At 44.5% G+C, this 13,485-nt stretch overlaps 57 non-coding genes across 57 annotated transcripts; all 57 read left to right on the plus strand.

Moving 5' to 3' along the window:
* The first annotated feature begins 94 nt into the window (after positions 1-94).
* On the plus strand, positions 95-213 carry LOC144401588 (5S ribosomal RNA). Its single transcript, XR_013463523.1, has one exon. It is a non-coding gene; the product is annotated as a 5S ribosomal RNA (ribosomal RNA).
* Positions 214-330: 117 nt separating this feature from the next.
* LOC144399665 (5S ribosomal RNA) lies at positions 331-449 on the plus strand. The gene has a single exon (XR_013461811.1). It is a non-coding gene; the product is annotated as a 5S ribosomal RNA (ribosomal RNA).
* A 117-nt stretch (positions 450-566) lies between these two features.
* Positions 567-685, plus strand: LOC144396027 (5S ribosomal RNA). The gene has a single exon (XR_013458173.1). It is a non-coding gene; the product is annotated as a 5S ribosomal RNA (ribosomal RNA).
* Positions 686-801: 116 nt separating this feature from the next.
* On the plus strand, positions 802-920 carry LOC144391792 (5S ribosomal RNA). Its single transcript, XR_013455326.1, has one exon. It is a non-coding gene; the product is annotated as a 5S ribosomal RNA (ribosomal RNA).
* Positions 921-1,037: 117 nt separating this feature from the next.
* LOC144396028 (5S ribosomal RNA) lies at positions 1,038-1,156 on the plus strand. The gene has a single exon (XR_013458174.1). It is a non-coding gene; the product is annotated as a 5S ribosomal RNA (ribosomal RNA).
* A 116-nt stretch (positions 1,157-1,272) lies between these two features.
* Positions 1,273-1,391, plus strand: LOC144397177 (5S ribosomal RNA). Its single transcript, XR_013459322.1, has one exon. It is a non-coding gene; the product is annotated as a 5S ribosomal RNA (ribosomal RNA).
* A 117-nt stretch (positions 1,392-1,508) lies between these two features.
* Positions 1,509-1,627, plus strand: LOC144391541 (5S ribosomal RNA). Its single transcript, XR_013455303.1, has one exon. It is a non-coding gene; the product is annotated as a 5S ribosomal RNA (ribosomal RNA).
* A 116-nt stretch (positions 1,628-1,743) lies between these two features.
* LOC144391923 (5S ribosomal RNA) lies at positions 1,744-1,862 on the plus strand. Its single transcript, XR_013455338.1, has one exon. It is a non-coding gene; the product is annotated as a 5S ribosomal RNA (ribosomal RNA).
* Positions 1,863-1,979: 117 nt separating this feature from the next.
* On the plus strand, positions 1,980-2,098 carry LOC144392041 (5S ribosomal RNA). The gene has a single exon (XR_013455434.1). It is a non-coding gene; the product is annotated as a 5S ribosomal RNA (ribosomal RNA).
* A 116-nt stretch (positions 2,099-2,214) lies between these two features.
* LOC144401589 (5S ribosomal RNA) lies at positions 2,215-2,333 on the plus strand. The gene has a single exon (XR_013463524.1). It is a non-coding gene; the product is annotated as a 5S ribosomal RNA (ribosomal RNA).
* A 117-nt stretch (positions 2,334-2,450) lies between these two features.
* Positions 2,451-2,569, plus strand: LOC144399666 (5S ribosomal RNA). Its single transcript, XR_013461812.1, has one exon. It is a non-coding gene; the product is annotated as a 5S ribosomal RNA (ribosomal RNA).
* Positions 2,570-2,686: 117 nt separating this feature from the next.
* LOC144396029 (5S ribosomal RNA) lies at positions 2,687-2,805 on the plus strand. Its single transcript, XR_013458175.1, has one exon. It is a non-coding gene; the product is annotated as a 5S ribosomal RNA (ribosomal RNA).
* Positions 2,806-2,921: 116 nt separating this feature from the next.
* On the plus strand, positions 2,922-3,040 carry LOC144396030 (5S ribosomal RNA). Its single transcript, XR_013458176.1, has one exon. It is a non-coding gene; the product is annotated as a 5S ribosomal RNA (ribosomal RNA).
* A 116-nt stretch (positions 3,041-3,156) lies between these two features.
* On the plus strand, positions 3,157-3,275 carry LOC144392162 (5S ribosomal RNA). Its single transcript, XR_013455554.1, has one exon. It is a non-coding gene; the product is annotated as a 5S ribosomal RNA (ribosomal RNA).
* Positions 3,276-3,392: 117 nt separating this feature from the next.
* On the plus strand, positions 3,393-3,511 carry LOC144400863 (5S ribosomal RNA). The gene has a single exon (XR_013462798.1). It is a non-coding gene; the product is annotated as a 5S ribosomal RNA (ribosomal RNA).
* Positions 3,512-3,628: 117 nt separating this feature from the next.
* On the plus strand, positions 3,629-3,747 carry LOC144397968 (5S ribosomal RNA). The gene has a single exon (XR_013460115.1). It is a non-coding gene; the product is annotated as a 5S ribosomal RNA (ribosomal RNA).
* A 116-nt stretch (positions 3,748-3,863) lies between these two features.
* LOC144397050 (5S ribosomal RNA) lies at positions 3,864-3,982 on the plus strand. The gene has a single exon (XR_013459194.1). It is a non-coding gene; the product is annotated as a 5S ribosomal RNA (ribosomal RNA).
* A 116-nt stretch (positions 3,983-4,098) lies between these two features.
* Positions 4,099-4,217, plus strand: LOC144389749 (5S ribosomal RNA). Its single transcript, XR_013453901.1, has one exon. It is a non-coding gene; the product is annotated as a 5S ribosomal RNA (ribosomal RNA).
* Positions 4,218-4,333: 116 nt separating this feature from the next.
* LOC144401590 (5S ribosomal RNA) lies at positions 4,334-4,452 on the plus strand. Its single transcript, XR_013463525.1, has one exon. It is a non-coding gene; the product is annotated as a 5S ribosomal RNA (ribosomal RNA).
* A 116-nt stretch (positions 4,453-4,568) lies between these two features.
* On the plus strand, positions 4,569-4,687 carry LOC144396032 (5S ribosomal RNA). Its single transcript, XR_013458178.1, has one exon. It is a non-coding gene; the product is annotated as a 5S ribosomal RNA (ribosomal RNA).
* Positions 4,688-4,803: 116 nt separating this feature from the next.
* LOC144397492 (5S ribosomal RNA) lies at positions 4,804-4,922 on the plus strand. The gene has a single exon (XR_013459638.1). It is a non-coding gene; the product is annotated as a 5S ribosomal RNA (ribosomal RNA).
* A 116-nt stretch (positions 4,923-5,038) lies between these two features.
* On the plus strand, positions 5,039-5,157 carry LOC144392283 (5S ribosomal RNA). Its single transcript, XR_013455675.1, has one exon. It is a non-coding gene; the product is annotated as a 5S ribosomal RNA (ribosomal RNA).
* A 117-nt stretch (positions 5,158-5,274) lies between these two features.
* Positions 5,275-5,393, plus strand: LOC144391563 (5S ribosomal RNA). The gene has a single exon (XR_013455305.1). It is a non-coding gene; the product is annotated as a 5S ribosomal RNA (ribosomal RNA).
* A 116-nt stretch (positions 5,394-5,509) lies between these two features.
* Positions 5,510-5,628, plus strand: LOC144396033 (5S ribosomal RNA). Its single transcript, XR_013458179.1, has one exon. It is a non-coding gene; the product is annotated as a 5S ribosomal RNA (ribosomal RNA).
* Positions 5,629-5,744: 116 nt separating this feature from the next.
* LOC144392403 (5S ribosomal RNA) lies at positions 5,745-5,863 on the plus strand. Its single transcript, XR_013455796.1, has one exon. It is a non-coding gene; the product is annotated as a 5S ribosomal RNA (ribosomal RNA).
* Positions 5,864-5,980: 117 nt separating this feature from the next.
* Positions 5,981-6,099, plus strand: LOC144396034 (5S ribosomal RNA). Its single transcript, XR_013458180.1, has one exon. It is a non-coding gene; the product is annotated as a 5S ribosomal RNA (ribosomal RNA).
* A 116-nt stretch (positions 6,100-6,215) lies between these two features.
* LOC144389751 (5S ribosomal RNA) lies at positions 6,216-6,334 on the plus strand. The gene has a single exon (XR_013453902.1). It is a non-coding gene; the product is annotated as a 5S ribosomal RNA (ribosomal RNA).
* A 116-nt stretch (positions 6,335-6,450) lies between these two features.
* LOC144401592 (5S ribosomal RNA) lies at positions 6,451-6,569 on the plus strand. The gene has a single exon (XR_013463527.1). It is a non-coding gene; the product is annotated as a 5S ribosomal RNA (ribosomal RNA).
* A 116-nt stretch (positions 6,570-6,685) lies between these two features.
* Positions 6,686-6,804, plus strand: LOC144398321 (5S ribosomal RNA). Its single transcript, XR_013460468.1, has one exon. It is a non-coding gene; the product is annotated as a 5S ribosomal RNA (ribosomal RNA).
* Positions 6,805-6,920: 116 nt separating this feature from the next.
* LOC144392522 (5S ribosomal RNA) lies at positions 6,921-7,039 on the plus strand. Its single transcript, XR_013455912.1, has one exon. It is a non-coding gene; the product is annotated as a 5S ribosomal RNA (ribosomal RNA).
* A 117-nt stretch (positions 7,040-7,156) lies between these two features.
* Positions 7,157-7,275, plus strand: LOC144399207 (5S ribosomal RNA). The gene has a single exon (XR_013461352.1). It is a non-coding gene; the product is annotated as a 5S ribosomal RNA (ribosomal RNA).
* A 116-nt stretch (positions 7,276-7,391) lies between these two features.
* LOC144392627 (5S ribosomal RNA) lies at positions 7,392-7,510 on the plus strand. Its single transcript, XR_013456011.1, has one exon. It is a non-coding gene; the product is annotated as a 5S ribosomal RNA (ribosomal RNA).
* Positions 7,511-7,627: 117 nt separating this feature from the next.
* On the plus strand, positions 7,628-7,746 carry LOC144391574 (5S ribosomal RNA). Its single transcript, XR_013455306.1, has one exon. It is a non-coding gene; the product is annotated as a 5S ribosomal RNA (ribosomal RNA).
* Positions 7,747-7,862: 116 nt separating this feature from the next.
* Positions 7,863-7,981, plus strand: LOC144392743 (5S ribosomal RNA). The gene has a single exon (XR_013456027.1). It is a non-coding gene; the product is annotated as a 5S ribosomal RNA (ribosomal RNA).
* Positions 7,982-8,098: 117 nt separating this feature from the next.
* On the plus strand, positions 8,099-8,217 carry LOC144396035 (5S ribosomal RNA). Its single transcript, XR_013458181.1, has one exon. It is a non-coding gene; the product is annotated as a 5S ribosomal RNA (ribosomal RNA).
* A 116-nt stretch (positions 8,218-8,333) lies between these two features.
* Positions 8,334-8,452, plus strand: LOC144389753 (5S ribosomal RNA). Its single transcript, XR_013453904.1, has one exon. It is a non-coding gene; the product is annotated as a 5S ribosomal RNA (ribosomal RNA).
* Positions 8,453-8,568: 116 nt separating this feature from the next.
* Positions 8,569-8,687, plus strand: LOC144404975 (5S ribosomal RNA). The gene has a single exon (XR_013466917.1). It is a non-coding gene; the product is annotated as a 5S ribosomal RNA (ribosomal RNA).
* A 117-nt stretch (positions 8,688-8,804) lies between these two features.
* On the plus strand, positions 8,805-8,923 carry LOC144397826 (5S ribosomal RNA). The gene has a single exon (XR_013459973.1). It is a non-coding gene; the product is annotated as a 5S ribosomal RNA (ribosomal RNA).
* A 116-nt stretch (positions 8,924-9,039) lies between these two features.
* On the plus strand, positions 9,040-9,158 carry LOC144396036 (5S ribosomal RNA). Its single transcript, XR_013458182.1, has one exon. It is a non-coding gene; the product is annotated as a 5S ribosomal RNA (ribosomal RNA).
* Positions 9,159-9,274: 116 nt separating this feature from the next.
* Positions 9,275-9,393, plus strand: LOC144392864 (5S ribosomal RNA). The gene has a single exon (XR_013456038.1). It is a non-coding gene; the product is annotated as a 5S ribosomal RNA (ribosomal RNA).
* Positions 9,394-9,510: 117 nt separating this feature from the next.
* LOC144396037 (5S ribosomal RNA) lies at positions 9,511-9,629 on the plus strand. The gene has a single exon (XR_013458183.1). It is a non-coding gene; the product is annotated as a 5S ribosomal RNA (ribosomal RNA).
* A 116-nt stretch (positions 9,630-9,745) lies between these two features.
* On the plus strand, positions 9,746-9,864 carry LOC144399749 (5S ribosomal RNA). The gene has a single exon (XR_013461895.1). It is a non-coding gene; the product is annotated as a 5S ribosomal RNA (ribosomal RNA).
* A 117-nt stretch (positions 9,865-9,981) lies between these two features.
* On the plus strand, positions 9,982-10,100 carry LOC144396038 (5S ribosomal RNA). The gene has a single exon (XR_013458184.1). It is a non-coding gene; the product is annotated as a 5S ribosomal RNA (ribosomal RNA).
* Positions 10,101-10,216: 116 nt separating this feature from the next.
* On the plus strand, positions 10,217-10,335 carry LOC144392985 (5S ribosomal RNA). The gene has a single exon (XR_013456049.1). It is a non-coding gene; the product is annotated as a 5S ribosomal RNA (ribosomal RNA).
* Positions 10,336-10,452: 117 nt separating this feature from the next.
* On the plus strand, positions 10,453-10,571 carry LOC144397084 (5S ribosomal RNA). Its single transcript, XR_013459229.1, has one exon. It is a non-coding gene; the product is annotated as a 5S ribosomal RNA (ribosomal RNA).
* A 116-nt stretch (positions 10,572-10,687) lies between these two features.
* Positions 10,688-10,806, plus strand: LOC144401593 (5S ribosomal RNA). The gene has a single exon (XR_013463528.1). It is a non-coding gene; the product is annotated as a 5S ribosomal RNA (ribosomal RNA).
* Positions 10,807-10,923: 117 nt separating this feature from the next.
* LOC144399208 (5S ribosomal RNA) lies at positions 10,924-11,042 on the plus strand. Its single transcript, XR_013461353.1, has one exon. It is a non-coding gene; the product is annotated as a 5S ribosomal RNA (ribosomal RNA).
* A 116-nt stretch (positions 11,043-11,158) lies between these two features.
* LOC144397179 (5S ribosomal RNA) lies at positions 11,159-11,277 on the plus strand. Its single transcript, XR_013459324.1, has one exon. It is a non-coding gene; the product is annotated as a 5S ribosomal RNA (ribosomal RNA).
* Positions 11,278-11,394: 117 nt separating this feature from the next.
* LOC144396039 (5S ribosomal RNA) lies at positions 11,395-11,513 on the plus strand. The gene has a single exon (XR_013458185.1). It is a non-coding gene; the product is annotated as a 5S ribosomal RNA (ribosomal RNA).
* Positions 11,514-11,629: 116 nt separating this feature from the next.
* LOC144398543 (5S ribosomal RNA) lies at positions 11,630-11,748 on the plus strand. The gene has a single exon (XR_013460690.1). It is a non-coding gene; the product is annotated as a 5S ribosomal RNA (ribosomal RNA).
* A 117-nt stretch (positions 11,749-11,865) lies between these two features.
* Positions 11,866-11,984, plus strand: LOC144393117 (5S ribosomal RNA). Its single transcript, XR_013456061.1, has one exon. It is a non-coding gene; the product is annotated as a 5S ribosomal RNA (ribosomal RNA).
* A 116-nt stretch (positions 11,985-12,100) lies between these two features.
* LOC144401594 (5S ribosomal RNA) lies at positions 12,101-12,219 on the plus strand. Its single transcript, XR_013463529.1, has one exon. It is a non-coding gene; the product is annotated as a 5S ribosomal RNA (ribosomal RNA).
* Positions 12,220-12,336: 117 nt separating this feature from the next.
* On the plus strand, positions 12,337-12,455 carry LOC144399667 (5S ribosomal RNA). Its single transcript, XR_013461813.1, has one exon. It is a non-coding gene; the product is annotated as a 5S ribosomal RNA (ribosomal RNA).
* A 117-nt stretch (positions 12,456-12,572) lies between these two features.
* LOC144389754 (5S ribosomal RNA) lies at positions 12,573-12,691 on the plus strand. Its single transcript, XR_013453906.1, has one exon. It is a non-coding gene; the product is annotated as a 5S ribosomal RNA (ribosomal RNA).
* A 116-nt stretch (positions 12,692-12,807) lies between these two features.
* Positions 12,808-12,926, plus strand: LOC144393238 (5S ribosomal RNA). Its single transcript, XR_013456096.1, has one exon. It is a non-coding gene; the product is annotated as a 5S ribosomal RNA (ribosomal RNA).
* Positions 12,927-13,043: 117 nt separating this feature from the next.
* LOC144398252 (5S ribosomal RNA) lies at positions 13,044-13,162 on the plus strand. The gene has a single exon (XR_013460399.1). It is a non-coding gene; the product is annotated as a 5S ribosomal RNA (ribosomal RNA).
* Positions 13,163-13,278: 116 nt separating this feature from the next.
* Positions 13,279-13,397, plus strand: LOC144401595 (5S ribosomal RNA). Its single transcript, XR_013463530.1, has one exon. It is a non-coding gene; the product is annotated as a 5S ribosomal RNA (ribosomal RNA).
* Positions 13,398-13,485: the final 88 nt, after the last annotated feature.

A 13,485-nucleotide genomic window follows, 5' to 3' on the forward strand; every position in this document is an offset into this window, starting at 1 on the left:
ACACAGAGAAGGCCTTAGAAAGTGACTCCATTTCATTGTCAAAACTACAAAACCTTTGACACATTTTAAAAGATTAGGTAGAGGACATACAGTTGCTTACGGCCATACCTCTCTGGCTCCGCCTGATCTCGTCTGATCTCAGAAGCTAAGCAGAGTAGGGCCTGGTTAGTACTTGGATGGAAGACCGCCTGGGAATCCCAGGTGCCGTAAGCTTTTTCATTTCTCTCTCTGGAAGAAATCGAGAAGGCATTAGAAAGTGACTCCTTTTTCATTATCAAAACTCCAAAACCTTTGACACATTTTAAAAGATTAGGAAGAGGACATACAGTTGCTTACGGCCATACCTCTCTGGCTCGGCCTGATCTCGTCTGATCTCAGAAGCTAAGCAGAGTAGGGCCTGGTTAGTACTTGGATGGAAGACCGCCTGCGAATCCCAGGTGCTGTAAGCTTTTTCATTTCGATCTGTAAAAGACACAGAGAAGGCCTTAGAAAGTGACTCCTTTTTCATTATCAAAACTCCAAAACCTTTGACACATTTTAAAAGATTAGGTAGAGGACATACAGTTGCTTACGGCCATACCTCTCTGGCTCCGCCTGATCTCGTCTGATCTCAGAAGCTAAGCAGAGTAGGGCCTGGTTAGTACTTGGATGGAAGACCGCCTGGGAATCCCAGGTGCTGTAAGCTTTTTCATTTCGATCTGTAAAAGACACAGAGAAGGCCTTAGAAAGTGACTCCATTTCATTGTCAAAACTACAAAACCTTTGACACATTTTAAAAGATTAGGAAGAGGACATACGGTTGCTTACGGCCATACCTCTCTGGCTCCGCCTGATCTCGTCAGATCTCAGAAGCTAAGCAGAGTAGGGCCTGGTTAGTACTTGGATGGAAGACCGCCTGGGAATCCCAGGTGCCGTAAGCTTTTTCATTTCTCTCTCTGGAAGAAATCGAGAAGGCATTAGAAAGTGACTCCTTTTTCATTATCAAAACTCCAAAACCTTTGACACATTTTAAAAGATTAGGAAGAGGACATACAGTTGCTTACGGCCATACCTCTCTGGCTCCGCCTGATCTCGTCTGATCTCAGAAGCTAAGCAGAGTAGGGCCTGGTTAGTACTTGGATGGAAGACCGCCTGGGAATCCCAGGTGCTGTAAGCTTTTTCATTTCGATCTGTAAAAGACACAGAGAAGGCCTTAGAAAGTGACTCCATTTCATTGTCAAAACTACAAAACCTTTGACACATTTTAAAAGATTAGGAAGAGGACATACAGTTGCTTACGGCCATACCTCTCTTGCTCCGCCTGATCTCGTCTGATCTCAGAAGCTAAGCAGAGTAGGGCCTGGTTAGTACTTGGATGGAAGACCGCCTGGGAATCCCAGGTGCCGTAAGCTTTTTCATTTCTCTCTCTGGAAGAAATCGAGAAGGCATTAGAAAGTGACTCCTTTTTCATTATCTAAACTCCAAAACCTTTGACACATTTTAAAATATTAGGAAGAGGACATACAGTTGCTTACGGCCATACCTCTCTGGCTTCGCCTGATCTCGTCTGATCTCAGAAGCTAAGCAGAGTAGGGCCTGGTTAGTACTTGGATGGAAGACCGCCTGGGAATCCCAGGTGCTGTAAGCTTTTTTATTTCGATCTGTAAAAGACACAGAGAAGGCCTTAGAAAGTGACTCCATTTCATTGTCAAAACTACAAAACCTTTGACACATTTTAAAAGATTAGGAAGAGGACATACAGTTGCTTACGGCCATACCTCTCTGGCTCCGCCTGATCTCGTCAGATCTCAGAAGCTAAGCAGAGTAGGGCCTGGTTAGTACTTGGATGGAAGACCGCCTGGGAATCCCAGGTGCCGTAAGCTTTTTCATTTCTCTCTCTGGAAGAAATCGAGAAGGCATTAGAAAGTGACTCCTTTTTCATTATCTAAACTCCAAAACCTTTGACACATTTTAAAATATTAGGAAGAGGACATACAGTTGCTTACGGCCATACCTCTCTGGCTCCGCCTGATCTCGTCAGATCTCAGAAGCTAAGCAGAGTAGGGCCTGGTTAGTACTTGGATGGAAGACCGCCTGGGAATCCCAGGTGCCGTAAGCTTTTTCATTTCTATCTGTAAAAGACACAGAGAAGGCCTTAGAAAGTGACTCCATTTCATTGTCAAAACTACAAAACCTTTGACACATTTTAAAAGATTAGGTAGAGGACATACAGTTGCTTACGGCCATACCTCTCTGGCTCCGCCTGATCTCGTCTGATCTCAGAAGCTAAGCAGAGTAGGGCCTGGTTAGTACTTGGATGGAAGACCGCCTGGGAATCCCAGGTGCCGTAAGCTTTTTCATTTCTCTCTCTGGAAGAAATCGAGAAGGCATTAGAAAGTGACTCCTTTTTCATTATCAAAACTCCAAAACCTTTGACACATTTTAAAAGATTAGGAAGAGGACATACAGTTGCTTACGGCCATACCTCTCTGGCTCGGCCTGATCTCGTCTGATCTCAGAAGCTAAGCAGAGTAGGGCCTGGTTAGTACTTGGATGGAAGACCGCCTGCGAATCCCAGGTGCTGTAAGCTTTTTCATTTCGATCTGTAAAAGACACAGAGAAGGCCTTAGAAAGTGACTCCTTTTTCATTATCAAAACTCCAAAACCTTTGACACATTTTAAAAGATTAGGTAGAGGACATACAGTTGCTTACGGCCATACCTCTCTGGCTCCGCCTGATCTCGTCTGATCTCAGAAGCTAAGCAGAGTAGGGCCTGGTTAGTACTTGGATGGAAGACCGCCTGGGAATCCCAGGTGCTGTAAGCTTTTTCATTTCGATCTGTAAAAGACACAGAGAAGGCCTTAGAAAGTGACTCCATTTCATTGTCAAAACTACAAAACCTTTGACACATTTTAAAAGATTAGGAAGAGGACATACAGTTGCTTACGGCCATACCTCTCTGGCTCCGCCTGATCTCGTCTGATCTCAGAAGCTAAGCAGAGTAGGGCCTGGTTAGTACTTGGATGGAAGACCGCCTGGGAATCCCAGGTGCTGTAAGCTTTTTCATTTCGATCTGTAAAAGACACAGAGAAGGCCTTAGAAAGTGACTCCATTTCATTGTCAAAACTACAAAACCTTTGACACATTTTAAAAGATTAGGAAGAGGACATACAGTTGCTTACGGCCATACCTCTCTGGCTCCGCCTGATCTCGTCAGATCTCAGAAGCTAAGCAGAGTAGGGCCTGGTTAGTACTTGGATGGAAGACCGCCTGGGAATCCCAGGTGCCGTAAGCTTTTTCATTTCTCTCTCTGGAAGAAATCGAGAAGGCATTAGAAAGTGACTCCTTTTTCATTATCTAAACTCCAAAACCTTTGACACATTTTAAAATATTAGGAAGAGGACATACAGTTGCTTACGGCCATACCTCTCTGGCTTCGCCTGATCTCGTCTGATCTCAGAAGCTAAGCAGAGTAGGGCCTGGTTAGTACTTGGATGGAAGACCGCCTGGGAATCCCAGGTGCCGTAAGCTTTTTCATTTCTCTCTCTGGAAGAAATCGAGAAGGCATTAGAAAGTGACTCCTTTTTCATTATCAAAACTCCAAAACCTTAGACACATTTTAAAAGATTAGGAAGAGGACATACAGTTGCTTACGGCCATACCTCTCTGGCTCTGCCTGATCTCGTCTGATCTCAGAAGCTAAGCAGAGTAGGGCCTGGTTAGTACTTGGATGGAAGACCGCCTGGGAATCCCAGGTGCTGTAAGCTTTTTCATTTCGATCTGTAAAAGACACAGAGAAGGCCTTAGAAAGTGACTCCATTTCTTTGTCAAAACTACAAAACCTTTGACACATTTTAAAAGATTAGGAAGAGGACATACAGTTGCTTACGGCCATACCTCTCTGGCTCCGCCTGATCTCATCTGATCTCAGAAGCTAAGCAGAGTAGGGCCTGGTTAGTACTTGGATGGAAGACCGCCTGGGAATCCCAGGTGCTGTAAGCTTTTTTATTTCGATCTGTAAAAGACACAAAGAAGAACTTAGAAAGTGACTCCATTTCATTGTCAAAACTCCAAAACCTTTGACACATTTTAAAAGATTAGGTAGAGGACATACAGTTGCTTACGGCCATACCTCTCTGGCTCCGCCTGATCTCGTCAGATCTCAGAAGCTAAGCAGAGTAGGGCCTGGTTAGTACTTGGATGGAAGACCGCCTGGGAATCCCAGGTGCTGTAAGCTTTTTCATTTCGATCTGTAAAAGACACAGAGAAGGCCTTAGAAAGTGACTCCATTTAATTGTCAAAACTACAAAACCTTTGACACATTTTAAAAGATTAGGTAGAGGACATACAGTTGCTTACGGCCATACCTCTCTGGCTCCGCCTGATCTCGTCTGATCTCAGAAGCTAAGCAGAGTAGGGCCTGGTTAGTACTTGGATGGAAGACCGCCTGGGAATCCCAGGTGCCGTAAGCTTTTTTATTTCTATCTGTAAAAGACACAGAGAAGGCCTTAGAAAGTGACTCCATTTCATTGTCAAAACTACAAAACCTTTGACACATTTTAAAAGATTAGGTAGAGGACATACAGTTGCTTACGGCCATACCTCTCTGGCTCCGCCTGATCTCGTCTGATCTCAGAAGCTAAGCAGAGTAGGGCCTGGTTAGTACTTGGATGGAAGACCGCCTGGGAATCCCAGGTGCTGTAAGCTTTTTCATTTCGATCTGTAAAAGACACAGAGAAGGCCTTAGAAAGTGACTCCATTTCATTGTCAAAACTACAAAACCTTTGACACATTTTAAAAGATTAGGAAGAGGACATACAGTTGCTTATGGCCATACCTCTCTGGCTCCGCCTGATCTCGTCTGATCTCAGAAGCTAAGCAGAGTAGGGCCTGGTTAGTACTTGGATGGAAGACCGCCTGGGAATCCCAGGTGCTGTAAGCTTTTTCATTTCGATCTGTAAAAGACACAGAGAAGGCCTTAGAAAGTGACTCCATTTCATTGTCAAAACTACAAAACCTTTGACACATTTTAAAAGATTAGGAAGAGGACATACAGTTGCTTACGGCCATACCTCTCTGGCTCCGCCTGATCTCGTCAGATCTCAGAAGCTAAGCAGAGTAGGGCCTGGTTAGTACTTGGATGGAAGACCGCCTGGGAATCCCAGGTGCCGTAAGCTTTTTCATTTCTCTCTCTGGAAGAAATCGAGAAGGCATTAGAAAGTGACTCCTTTTTCATTATCTAAACTCCAAAACCTTTGACACATTTTAAAATATTAGGAAGAGGACATACAGTTGCTTACGGCCATACCTCTCTGGCTTCGCCTGATCTCGTCTGATCTCAGAAGCTAAGCAGAGTAGGGCCTGGTTAGTACTTGGATGGAAGACCGCCTGGGAATCCCAGGTGCTGTAAGCTTTTTCATTTCGATCTGTAAAAGACACAGAGAAGGCCTTAGAAAGTGACTCCATTTAATTGTCAAAACTACAAAACCTTTGACACATTTTAAAAGATTAGGTAGAGGACATACAGTTGCTTACGGCCATACCTCTCTGGCTCCGCCTGATCTCGTCTGATCTCAGAAGCTAAGCAGAGTAGGGCCTGGTTAGTACTTGGATGGAAGACCGCCTGGGAATCCCAGGTGCTGTAAGCTTTTTCATTTCGATCTGTAAAAGACACAGAGAAGGCCTTAGAAAGTGACTCCATTTAATTGTCAAAACTACAAAACCTTTGACACATTTTAAAAGATTAGGTAGAGGACATACAGTTGCTTACGGCCATACCTCTCTGGCTCCGCCTGATCTCGTCAGATCTCAGAAGCTAAGCAGAGTAGGGCCTGGTTAGTACTTGGATGGAAGACCGCCTGGGAATCCCAGGTGCCGTAAGCTTTTTCATTTCTCTCTCTGGAAGAAATCGAGAAGGCATTAGAAAGTGACTCCTTTTTCATTATCAAAACTCCAAAACCTTTGACACATTTTAAAAGATTAGGAAGAGGACATACAGTTGCTTACGGCCATACCTCTCTGGCTCCGCCTGATCTCGTCTGATCTCAGAAGCTAAGCAGAGTAGGGCCTGGTTAGTACTTGGATGGAAGACCGCCTGGGAATCCCAGGTGCTGTAAGCTTTTTTATTTCGATCTGTAAAAGACACAAAGAAGAACTTAGAAAGTGACTCCATTTCATTGTCAAAACTACAAAACCTTTGACACATTTTAAAAGATTAGGAAGAGGACATACAGTTGCTTACGGCCATACCTCTCTGGCTCCGCCTGATCTCGTCAGATCTCAGAAGCTAAGCAGAGTAGGGCCTGGTTAGTACTTGGATGGAAGACCGCCTGGGAATCCCAGGTGCTGTAAGCTTTTTCATTTCGATCTGTAAAAGACACAGAGAAGGCCTTAGAAAGTGACTCCATTTAATTGTCAAAACTACAAAACCTTTGACACATTTTAAAAGATTAGGTAGAGGACATACAGTTGCTTACGGCCATACCTCTCTGGCTCCGCCTGATCTCGTCTGATCTCAGAAGCTAAGCAGAGTAGGGCCTGGTTAGTACTTGGATGGAAGACCGCCTGGGAATCCCAGGTGCCGTAAGCTTTTTCATTTCTATCTGTAAAAGACACAGAGAAGGCCTTAGAAAGTGACTCCATTTCATTGTCAAAACTACAAAACCTTTGACACATTTTAAAAGATTAGGTAGAGGACATACAGTTGCTTACGGCCATACCTCTCTGGCTCCGCCTGATCTCGTCTGATCTCAGAAGCTAAGCAGAGTAGGGCCTGGTTAGTACTTGGATGGAAGGCCGCCTGGGAATCCCAGGTGCTGTAAGCTTTTTCATTTCGATCTGTAAAAGACACAGAGAAGGCCTTAGAAAGTGACTCCATTTCATTGTCAAAACTACAAAACCTTTGACACATTTTAAAAGATTAGGAAGAGGACATACAGTTGCTTACGGCCATACCTCTCTGGCTCCGCCTGATCTCGTCAGATCTCAGAAGCTAAGCAGAGTAGGGCCTGGTTAGTACTTGGATGGAAGACCGCCTGGGAATCCCAGGTGCCGTAAGCTTTTTCATTTCTCTCTCTGGAAGAAATCGAGAAGGCATTAGAAAGTGACTCCTTTTTCATTATCAAAACTCCAAAACCTTTGACACATTTTAAAAGATTAGGAAGAGGACATACAGTTGCTTACGGCCATACCTCTCTGGCTCGGCCTGATCTCGTCTGATCTCAGAAGCTAAGCAGAGTAGGGCCTGGTTAGTACTTGGATGGAAGACCGCCTGGGAATCCCAGGTGCTGTAAGCTTTTTCATTTCGATCTGTAAAAGACACAGAGAAGGCCTTAGAAAGTGACTCCATTTCATTGTCAAAACTACAAAACCTTTGACACATTTTAAAAGATTAGGAAGAGGACATACAGTTGCTTACGGCCATACCTCTCTGGCTCCGCCTGATCTCGTCAGATCTCAGAAGCTAAGCAGAGTAGGGCCTGGTTAGTACTTGGATGGAAGACCGCCTGGGAATCCCAGGTGCCGTAAGCTTTTTCATTTCTCTCTCTGGAAGAAATCGAGAAGGCATTAGAAAGTGACTCCTTTTTCATTATCTAAACTCCAAAACCTTTGACACATTTTAAAATATTAGGAAGAGGACATACAGTTGCTTACGGCCATACCTCTCTGGCTTCGCCTGATCTCGTCTGATCTCAGAAGCTAAGCAGAGTAGGGCCTGGTTAGTACTTGGATGGAAGACCGCCTGGGAATCCCAGGTGCTGTAAGCTTTTTCATTTCGATCTGTAAAAGACACAGAGAAGGCCTTAGAAAGTGACTCCATTTAATTGTCAAAACTACAAAACCTTTGACACATTTTAAAAGATTAGGTAGAGGACATACAGTTGCTTACGGCCATACCTCTCTGGCTCCGCCTGATCTCGTCAGATCTCAGAAGCTAAGCAGAGTAGGGCCTGGTTAGTACTTGGATGGAAGACCGCCTGGGAATCCCAGGTGCCGTAAGCTTTTTCATTTCTCTCTCTGGAAGAAATCGAGAAGGCATTAGAAAGTGACTCCTTTTTCATTATCAAAACTCCAAAACCTTTGACACATTTTAAAAGATTAGGAAGAGGACATCCAGTTGCTTACGGCCATACCTCTCTGGCTCCGCCTGATCTCGTCTGATCTCAGAAGCTAAGCAGAGTAGGGCCTGGTTAGTACTTGGATGGAAGACCGCCTGGGAATCCCAGGTGCTGTAAGCTTTTTTATTTCGATCTGTAAAAGACACAGAGAAGAACTTAGAAAGTGACTCCATTTCATTGTCAAAACTCCAAAACCTTTGACACATTTTAAAAGATTAGGTAGAGGACATACAGTTGCTTACGGCCATACCTCTCTGGCTCCGCCTGATCTCGTCAGATCTCAGAAGCTAAGCAGAGTAGGGCCTGGTTAGTACTTGGATGGAAGACCGCCTGGGAATCCCAGGTGCTGTAAGCTTTTTCATTTCGATCTGTAAAAGACACAGAGAAGGCCTTAGAAAGTGACTCCATTTAATTGTCAAAACTACAAAACCTTTGACACATTTTAAAAGATTAGGTAGAGGACATACAGTTGCTTACGGCCATACCTCTCTGGCTCCTCCTGATCTCGTCTGATCTCAGAAGCTAAGCAGAGTAGGGCCTGGTTAGTACTTGGATGGAAGACCGCCTGGGAATCCCAGGTGCCGTAAGCTTTTTCATTTCTCTCTCTGGAAGAAATCGAGAAGGCATTAGAAAGTGACTCCTTTTTCATTATCAAAACTCCAAAACCTTTGACACATTTTAAAAGATTAGGAAGAGGACATACAGTTGCTTACGGCCATACCTCTCTTGCTCCGCCTGATCTCGTCTGATCTCAGAAGCTAAGCAGAGTAGGGCCTGGTTAGTACTTGGATGGAAGACCGCCTGGGAATCCCAGGTGCTGTAAGCTTTTTCATTTCGATCTGTAAAAGACACAGAGAAGGCCTTAGAAAGTGACTCCATTTCATTGTCAAAACTCCAAAACCTTTGACACATTTTAAAAGATTAGGAAGAGGACATACAGTTGCTTACGGCCATACCTCTCTGGCTCCGCCTGATCTCGTCTGATCTCAGAAGCTAAGCAGAGTAGGGCCTGGTTAGTACTTGGATGGAAGACCGCCTGGGAATCCCAGGTGCTGTAAGCTTTTTCATTTCGATCTGTAAAAGACACAGAGAAGGCCTTAGAAAGTGACTCCATTTCATTGTCAAAACTACAAAACCTTTGGAACATTTTAAAAGATTAGGAAGAGGACATACAGTTGCTTACGGCCATACCTCTCTGGCTCCGCCTGATCTCGTCAGATCTCAGAAGCTAAGCAGAGTAGGGCCTGGTTAGTACTTGGATGGAAGACCGCCTGGGAATCCCAGGTGCCGTAAGCTTTTTCATTTCTCTCTCTGGAAGAAATCGAGAAGGCATTAGAAAGTGACTCCTTTTTCATTATCAAAACTCCAAAACCTTTGACACATTTTAAAAGATTAGGAAGAGGACATACAGTTGCTTACGGCCATACCTCTCTGGCTCCGCCTGATCTCGTCTGATCTCAGAAGCTAAGCAGAGTAGGGCCTGGTTAGTACTTGGATGGAAGACCGCCTGGGAATCCCAGGTGCTGTAAGCTTTTTCATTTCGATCTGTAAAAGACACAGAGAAGGCCTTAGAAAGTGACTCCATTTCATTGTCAAAACTACAAAACCTTTGACACATTTTAAAAGATTAGGAAGAGGACATACAGTTGCTTACGGCCATACCTCTCTTGCTCCGCCTGATCTCGTCTGATCTGAGAAGCTAAGCAGAGTAGGGCCTGGTTAGTACTTGGATGGAAGACCGCCTGGGAATCCCAGGTGCCGTAAGCTTTTTCATTTCTCTCTCTGGAAGAAATCGAGAAGGCATTAGAAAGTGACTCCTTTTTCATTATCAAAACTCCAAAACCTTTGACACATTTTAAAAGATTAGGAAGAGGACATACAGTTGCTTACGGCCATACCTCTCTGGCTCCGCCTGATCTCGTCTGATCTCAGAAGCTAAGCAGAGTAGGGCCTGGTTAGTACTTGGATGGAAGACCGCCTGGGAATCCCAGGTGCTGTAAGCTTTTTCATTTCGATCTGTAAAAGACACAGAGAAGGCCTTAGAAAGTGACTCCATTTCATTGTCAAAACTACAAAACCTTTGACACATTTTAAAAGATTAGGAAGAGGACATACAGTTGCTTACGGCCATACCTCTCTGGCTCCGCCTGATCTCGTCAGATCTCAGAAGCTAAGCAGAGTAGGGCCTGGTTAGTACTTGGATGGAAGACCGCCTGGGAATCCCAGGTGCCGTAAGCTTTTTCATTTCTCTCTCTGGAAGAAATCGAGAAGGCATTAGAAAGTGACTCCTTTTTCATTATCTAAACTCCAAAACCTTTGACACATTTTAAAATTTTAGGAAGAGGACATACAGTTGCTTACGGCCATACCTCTCTGGCTCTGCCTGATCTCGTCAGATCTCAGAAGCTAAGCAGAGTAGGGCCTGGTTAGTACTTGGATGGAAGACCGCCTGGGAATCCCAGGTGCCGTAAGCTTTTTCATTTCTATCTGTAAAAGACACAGAGAAGGCCTTAGAAAGTGACTCCATTTCATTGTCAAAACTACAAAACCTTTGACACATTTTAAAAGATTAGGTAGAGGACATACAGTTGCTTACGGCCATACCTCTCTGGCTCCGCCTGATCTCGTCTGATCTCAGAAGCTAAGCAGAGTAGGGCCTGGTTAGTACTTGGATGGAAGACCGCCTGGGAATCCCAGGTGCCGTAAGCTTTTTCATTTCTCTCTCTGGAAGAAATCGAGAAGGCATTAGAAAGTGACTCCTTTTTCATTATCAAAACTCCAAAACCTTTGACACATTTTAAAAGATTAGGAAGAGGACATACAGTTGCTTACGGCCATACCTCTCTGGCTCGGCCTGATCTCGTCTGATCTCAGAAGCTAAGCAGAGTAGGGCCTGGTTAGTACTTGGATGGAAGACCGCCTGGGAATCCCAGGTGCTGTAAGCTTTTTCATTTCGATCTGTAAAAGACACAGAGAAGGCCTTAGAAAGTGACTCCATTTCATTGTCAAAACTACAAAACCTTTGACACATTTTAAAAGATTAGGAAGAGGACATACAGTTGCTTACGGCCATACCTCTCTTGCTCCGCCTGATCTCGTCTGATCTCAGAAGCTAAGCAGAGTAGGGCCTGGTTAGTACTTGGATGGAAGACCGCCTGGGAATCCCAGGTGCCGTAAGCTTTTTCATTTCTCTCTCTGGAAGAAATCGAGAAGGCATTAGAAAGTGACTCCTTTTTCATTATCAAAACTCCAAAACCTTTGACACATTTTAAAAGATTAGGAAGAGGACATACAGTTGCTTACGGCCATACCTCTCTGGCTCCGCCTGATCTCGTCTGATCTCAGAAGCTAAGCAGAGTAGGGCCTGGTTAGTACTTGGATGGAAGACCGCCTGGGAATCCCAGGTGCTGTAAGCTTTTTCATTTCGATCTGTAAAAGACACAGAGAAGGCCTTAGAAAGTGACTCCATTTCATTGTCAAAACTACAAAACCTTTGACACATTTTAAAAGATTAGGAAGAGGACATACAGTTGCTTACGGCCATACCTCTCTGGCTCCGCCTGATCTCGTCAGATCTCAGAAGCTAAGCAGAGTAGGGCCTGGTTAGTACTTGGATGGAAGACCGCCTGGGCATCCCAGGTGCCGTAAGCTTTTTCATTTCTCTCTCTGGAAGAAATCGAGAAGGCATTAGAAAGTGACTCCTTTTTCATTATCTAAACTCCAAAACCTTTGACACATTTTAAAATATTAGGAAGAGGACATACAGTTGCTTACGGCCATACCTCTCTGGCTCCGCCTGATCTCGTCAGATCTCAGAAGCTAAGCAGAGTAGGGCCTGGTTAGTACTTGGATGGAAGACCGCCTGGGAATCCCAGGTGCCGTAAGCTTTTTCATTTCTATCTGTAAAAGACACAGAGAAGGCCTTAGAAAGTGACTCCATTTCATTGTCAAAACTACAAAACCTTTGACACATTTTAAAAGATTAGGTAGAGGACATACAGTTGCTTACGGCCATACCTCTCTGGCTCCGCCTGATCTCGTCTGATCTCAGAAGCTAAGCAGAGTAGGGCCTGGTTAGTACTTGGATGGAAGACCGCCTGGGAATCCCAGGTGCCGTAAGCTTTTTCATTTCTCTCTCTGGAAGAAATCGAGAAGGCATTAGAAAGTGACTCCTTTTTCATTATCAAAACTCCAAAACCTTTGACACATTTTAAAAGATTAGGAAGAGGACATACAGTTGCTTACGGCCATACCTCTCTGGCTCGGCCTGATCTCGTCTGATCTCAGAAGCTAAGCAGAGTAGGGCCTGGTTAGTACTTGGATGGAAGACCGCCTGCGAATCCCAGGTGCTGTAAGCTTTTTCATTTCGATCTGTAAAAGACACAGAGAAGGCCTTAGAAAGTGACTCCTTTTTCATTATCAAAACTCCAAAACCTTTGACACATTTTAAAAGATTAGGTAGAGGACCTACAGTTGCTTACGGCCATACCTCTCTGGCTCCGCCTGATCTCGTCAGATCTCAGAAGCTAAGCAGAGTAGGGCCTGGTTAGTACTTGGATGGAAGACCGCCTGGGAATCCCAGGTGCTGTAAGCTTTTTCATTTCGATCTGTAAAAGACACAGAGAAGGCCTTAGAAAGTGACTCCATTTCATTGTCAAAACTACAAAACCTTTGACACATTTTAAAAGATTAGGAAGAGGACATACAGTTGCTTACGGCCATACCTCTCTGGCTCCGCCTGATCTCGTCAGATCTCAGAAGCTAAGCAGAGTAGGGCCTGGTTAGTACTTGGATGGAAGACCGCCTGGGAATCCCAGGTGCCGTAAGCTTTTTCATTTCTCTCTCTGGAAGAAATCGAGAAGGCATTAGAAAGTGACTCCTTTTTCATTATCTAAACTCCAAAACCTTTGACACATTTTAAAATATTAGGAAGAGGACATACAGTTGCTTACGGCCATACCTCTCTGGCTTCGCCTGATCTCGTCTGATCTCAGAAGCTAAGCAGAGTAGGGCCTGGTTAGTACTTGGATGGAAGGCCGCCTGGGAATCCCAGGTGCTGTAAGCTTTTTCATTTCGATCTGTAAAAGACACAGAGAAGGCCTTAGAAAGTGACTCCATTTCATTGTCAAAACTACAAAACCTTTGACACATTTTAAAAGATTAGGTAGAGGACATACAGTTGCTTACGGCCATACCTCTCTGGCTCCGCCTGATCTCGTCTGATCTCAGAAGCTAAGCAGAGTAGGGCCTGGTTAGTACTTGGATGGAAGACCGCCTGGGAATCCCAGGTGCCGTAAGCTTTTTCATTTCTCTCTCTGGAAGAAATCGAGAAGGCATTAGAAAGTGACTCCTTTTTCATTATCAAAACTCCAAAACCTTTGACACATT

Source organism: Gasterosteus aculeatus, chromosome 2 (genome assembly GCF_964276395.1).
Source record: "Gasterosteus aculeatus chromosome 2, fGasAcu3.hap1.1, whole genome shotgun sequence".
Taxonomy (NCBI): Eukaryota; Metazoa; Chordata; class Actinopteri; order Perciformes; family Gasterosteidae; genus Gasterosteus; species Gasterosteus aculeatus.